Below are 6,000 nucleotides of genomic sequence, written 5' to 3'. Positions count from 1 at the left end.
AGTAAGAATGTATGGTGGTGTTCAGAGGAGTGGTTGTCACTGATGAAATAAGAGCCACCATCATAGTCCATGAGATAAACCATGGTCCATCACTGAGAGAGGCTGGTGAAAAAGTCCCGACTAATCTCAGATGGTCAACCATGGCTACCATTATCTGGAATTTTCAACAAACCAACCGGTAAGTAATGCATTTCACATGGCCTTCTTCTGTTATTACTGTTGCTATGTACCACAGTAACTGTACGCCACCTGTCCAAATGCAAATACATATGTTGTATATTTGTTCCTCTAAAGGACACAACATCTTCCTCCCTCTGGAGGAGTAGGAAAGCACCTCAGTGAAGACCAAGAGCATGCCATTGTTGGCATGGCCATTGCTGACAAAGCAATAAAACTGAGAGAAATTCAGATCAGAATTGTATAGGACAATCTGGCTACTATTGCTTGGACTCTGATCAAGCACAGAGTTCGAATGAAACTGCTCCTTTTGAAGAGAACATTAAGCGGGTCTAGGAACTCTGCCACCAATACGTCCAGGTATGGCGTCTATCCAATATATCTTGTTCTATAGTTAGTTTTACGCTATGCTACTCTACATGTAAAGATGGGTTACAGTACATACAGTGGGACATACTGAAAAGCATTTACACATACTGTGTTTGATTTCTGTCAGAGCATCATGCAGTTGGAGGCTAATCAAACCCCACATGAAAACGTTTATGTAGATGAGGCAGACTTTAACCTGGCGGAGAAGAAGCGTCATTGGGGAAAAGGGCCACTGTTGATGTGCCAGGTCAGACTGGAGCAAAAATCGCAATGTGTGCTGCAATCGCGAGTGCTGGTTCGGTCTTGCAGAAATGCCACATTGGTCCATACAACACTGAGGAGCACCTTCTTTTGTTTTTAGATGACCTTCACCAACAACTGGTGCCAGAAACAGAAATGGAACAGGTAAGAGGAAACATAAGGACATTTGTGATTGCATGGGACAATGTAGCATTCCACCATTCACATGCAATCACACACTGGTTTGCAGTCCATTCAAGAATGGTTTCCCTTTATCCTCCCTCCACTCGCCTTTCTTCTACCGCCTTGAGGAATTATTTTATGCCTGGAGGTGGAAAGTGTATGATCATCGGCCACATGAACAAAATGTCCCTCCTGGACGCAATGGATGCTGGCTGCAGAGACATCTCAGCTGAAGACTGGGGCTGGATACGGCATGCCAAGCATTTCTATTCAAGTTGCGCAGCGAGAGACAACATTTCGCCAAATGCTGAAGATTGTATTCGTTAGAAAAGGATTGTGCATCTTTGTGGTTTTTTTCCTTCTGCGCCTTTTTTTTTTCTTTAACTGTAATTGTTTATTATTTATTTATTTATTTATTTATTTATTATTACACATTTGGAGCCAAATGTCATGCATGTTGGATTTTTAAAGCTTTTACTGCAGCAATTCTGTCACTTACTCTTTTTTTCCTACTGTGCGTTCTACAAACTAATGATGACTCATTCACTTTCAATGTACACATTTGACCAAAAATATAGAGTGATTCATAGTAAATGGAAACTGAACGAGAAAAAGCAATGGATTTCATATTCATTTGAAATCAAGCTGATAAATTAATCTGGATTTTCACCAGGAGTTTGGAGAATGTCCTCCATTTAGGATGTGTTGGAGCTGAGATCATGTGACAATCAGGGACCAATCACATCACTGTAGATCAGGCTTCGAACGTATTCAGAAATCCCCAGGTTTCCGACATCCACGTTAAAGCATGAAAAACGGAAATATTTAACCCGGTCCTGGACAGCACTTTCAACAATCTGCATTTGTGAGGGCAAAAATAAATAAATAAATACATACTTACATACATAAATAAATAACGGTTTCGGGCTTAACGTTATTAGGGCAGGTCACCAAGAAAGAAAGAAAATGAGGAACTGACTCTTCTTTTTCTTTTCATCTCAGATCTCATTACTATGCCAAAAGCATGCCATCATCTTCACAGAAAAGGTCTGTCTTATCTCGCCTGGATGATTTTTATCTTTAATATTAGTTTCCAGTCACACTGAGACAGCAGCATGTCTGAGCAGCCTGACTACATTTCATTATGAAGTGTAATAAAGCTTTCGCTTGAATGATCAATACGTAGAAACACCGCGGATCGGTCTCTGCACTGATCTGGGAAACAATCCGAGTGCTGATGAAGAGGCTGAAACGTGATCTAGCCTTTAAATCAGTGAAGCCTTTTGTTTTAACCACCGTGTTTACAAGCAGGGGAGAAAAAAGTACAGAATATTAATAAGGGTCTGAGGTGTTGCGTCAAAAAAAAAAGTGGAAGCAGTGGAACAAAAGCTTTTCTGAAACAAAAGCTTTTCTTCATTAGAAGAATGTTCTGGAAACTTTACAGAGAAGTGAGCCTCATTCATCACGCTAGATACAAACAGATTCAATCTTAAGTTTTACGTTTCCGGCAGACGCCCTTATCCAGCATGACTTACATCTATCTCATTTATACAACTGAGCAGTTGAGGGTTAAGGGCCTTGCTCAAGGGCCCAGCTTATAGCTTGGCAGTGCTGGGGCTTGAACTCCTGACCTTCTGATCAGTAACTTAGAGCCTTTAACCACTGAGCCACCACTGCTAAAATTTGCAAAGAACTGTGGAGTTTGTGAAAGTCCAGTTAGCTATGAGCTTTGAACACACTTGGTAATCTACGTCTGAGAGTCGTTTATCATCGTGTGCATGAGAATATGAAGAAAATCAGCTGGACTTGTGTAACTCCGTCAGGAACTTTGTGGTGGTGATGGAGAGCCAGAGAAATAGTGATGAATTTATTAACAGACACAATCGAGATTCTTAAGAGTTCAGACAAAGAACAGCTCCAGGTCATACACAGGTGAAGCAGTGAACAATAATGTAATTAGAAGGCAAGCTGAAGGTCACAGGCAGAAATCAGTATATAAACTTATAACCCTAACCCTAACCCTCGTTGGGAGATCAGGAAACTAGACAACTCACTGAAAAGGCAGCAAGAACAAAAAGCACAGAACTTACATGAATGTTAACTATTGGCAAGATTTCACATTTTTACTGCATATCTATGTGCTTTATATAAAATACAGACAGGAAATGGAAGGATTAGATGAGTAAGTGTTTTTAGTACTCGAGAGAGGTTGCCCTCTGCTGGCGTGGTGGAGAATTGTCAGTGACATTAGTTTAATTTGGCCACGAAAACTTTACTACAAGGTTGATAAATAAGAGCCAGTGAGAGGATTGTAGACGTTTATATCCGAGAACGTATTAACAGTTTGCACTGATATAACCGTTAACGTCCTTCTAACTTCAGAGGAAAGTATTAGTCTGACCTATTTACATTCAGACCATTCTGTTCAGTAAATCAGACACAGTTCTTTATAAGTTCTGGATTCTACTCGGTCCAAACACAATTACAGTTACAAATACAAAATACAGTTAATAACAATTCATTTCTATAACAGCAGATCTGACAGTAGTGCAGCTGCAAATCACACCGTTTATCACTTACCTAATAAATCAAATTAAATTAAATAAATCAAATTAAATGCACTGAAACATCACAGGATGTTTTTTTTACACTTGAATGATACCTTAAGAATATCGAGCCACACATGATTTTATGGAGATGCCGGTGATCCTGACCCATTCTGCTCTCCAGACCTGCCTGATCCATCTTGATGCCCTACCTCTGGATGGAGCTCTCATCATCTGGAGGCTACGTTCTGCCACTGAGGACGACCCCAAGCAGTGCAGCCTGGAGATCGCTGAGGACGGTACCGCTCGAAGTACCATGGAAATGGTTTTGGACCTCAGTTCCACATGGAAGTTCTCGCTGTGGTCTCCTTTAGTGAACAGTGGACAAGTTCAACAAACAGATTTCATATACAATAAACCATAATGAACTTTCTTTTACTCTCACACTATCCGTCGTTCCCCAGATGAGGACGGGTTCCTTCTGAGTCCGGTTCCTCTCAAGGTTTCTTCCTCGTATCATCTCAGGGAGTGTTTCCTCACCACCGTCACCACCGTCTCCACCGTCTCGCTCAATAGCGATAAATTCACACGCTTAAAATCTCCATCCTGTGTTTATATGTTTCTGTAAAGCTGCTTTGAGACAATGTCCGCTGTTAAAAGCGCTACACGGATAAAATTTAATTGAATAAAGTACTTTCTGCTGTTCCAGTAAGGTTAAACTTCTTTACGTGTATGAATACATTCACAGAAACCTCCTGAATTGTGTCTGCTCCCATGACTTAATAGAAACGCTTAAACTGTAGAGTTGTCAGAGCCATCACTGAGTCCAGACTTTCATTCCTAATAGGTATAAGGACACAGTGTTGCTATTAATCTGACTGTACTGTAGTTACTGAATAATTCATAGAATATCCAGTTAGTGAAGTCAAATGCATTAGGGAATAATATGCTTTTAGATAAGTAAGTGAATAATAACACAGGAAGCGAAGGGTTAATATCATATTTAACAAATGAATGATTATTACATGAAGTTGTGTGTTGTGTTTTGGTGTTATTTTGCTCGAGTAGTTTCTCATGTAACCCTTCCTCTGAGGCTTTTGAGATTAATGTTATTCCTCACATCTCGCCCACACACACCGTCCAGAGGGACTCGTAACTGAAGGAAATATGAAGCTGCACGTTGCGCTCGGCTTGGAGAGATCTAATTAGCACACCTCCTGTGCAAAATGTTCCCCTACACACACACACACACACACACACACACACACACACACACACACACACACACACACACAGGTTTGAGAGATTTACACAAGGTTCGTACACTGTAACATCTCTTTAAACCAGGAAAATGATCCACCATCTTGATGTGAAGACACATAATAAGCAAGCAATAAAAGGCAAGTTGATTATTTTCCCATAACAGAACATCACCGAGTGTTTGATTTATTTATTACTAAATTAACACTTCATACTTTTTAAATCAGTTTATAGGTACAGTTAATGTTGTAGAACGTCAGTGAAGCAAGTTAGTTCCTGTTCTCACTTACATTATAGCAGCTATAAACACTCGTTCCCTCACCATCCCTCTCTATATTCTCTCTCTATTCTCTTCTTTATTCTCTTTTTCTTTAATCCCTCTCTTTATTCTCTCTCTTTATTCTCTCTCTTTATTCTCTCTTTATTCTCTTCTTTATTCTCTTCTTTATTCTCTCTTTATTCTCTTCTTTATTCTCTCCATCTTTATTCCCTCTCTTTATTCTCTCTTTATTCTCTCTTTATTCTCTTCTTTATTCCCTCTTTCTTTAATCCCTCTCTTTATTCCCTCTCTTCATTCTTTCTTTATTCTCTTCTTTATTCTCTTCTTTATTCTCTCTTTATTCTCTTCTTTATTCCCTCTTTCTTTAATCCCTCTCTTTATTCTCTCTTTATTCTCTTCTTTATTCTCTCTTTATTCTCTTCTTTATTCCCTCTTTCTTTAATCCCTCTCTTTATTCCCTCTCTTCATTCTTTCTTTATTCTCTTCTTTATTCTCTTCTTTATTCTCTCTTTCTTTAATCCCTCTCTTTATTTTCTCTCTTTATTCTCTCTCTATTCTCTCTCTTCCTTCTCTATCTTTATTCTCTCTCTTTATTTCCTCTCTCTTTATTCTCTCTCTTCATTCTCTCTCTTTATTCTCTCTCTTTATTCTCTCTCTCTTCATTCTCTCTCTTTATTCTCTCTCTCTCTTTATTCTCTCTCTCGACATTAATAATAAGAGAAGAGCACGAGGTTGTTGTCTTTGGTTAGAGAGAAACAGTAAAGAGTGTAAACTCTGTGATGATTTGATAAAACTTAAAGATGACACTGGAGACTGTACACATTACATAAACCTCTCCTTACAAAAAAACCTCACCATATCAGTGATTACACACACTTTAAAAATCATTTTCAAGCGTTCATGTTGATGGTTTGCTGTACTTGTCCCTGTGAACCAGCTGTTGCT

This window comes from Ictalurus punctatus, chromosome 1, assembly GCF_001660625.3.
Source record: "Ictalurus punctatus breed USDA103 chromosome 1, Coco_2.0, whole genome shotgun sequence".
Taxonomy (NCBI): domain Eukaryota; kingdom Metazoa; phylum Chordata; class Actinopteri; order Siluriformes; family Ictaluridae; genus Ictalurus; species Ictalurus punctatus.
This window is presented reverse-complemented; position numbering follows the sequence as displayed.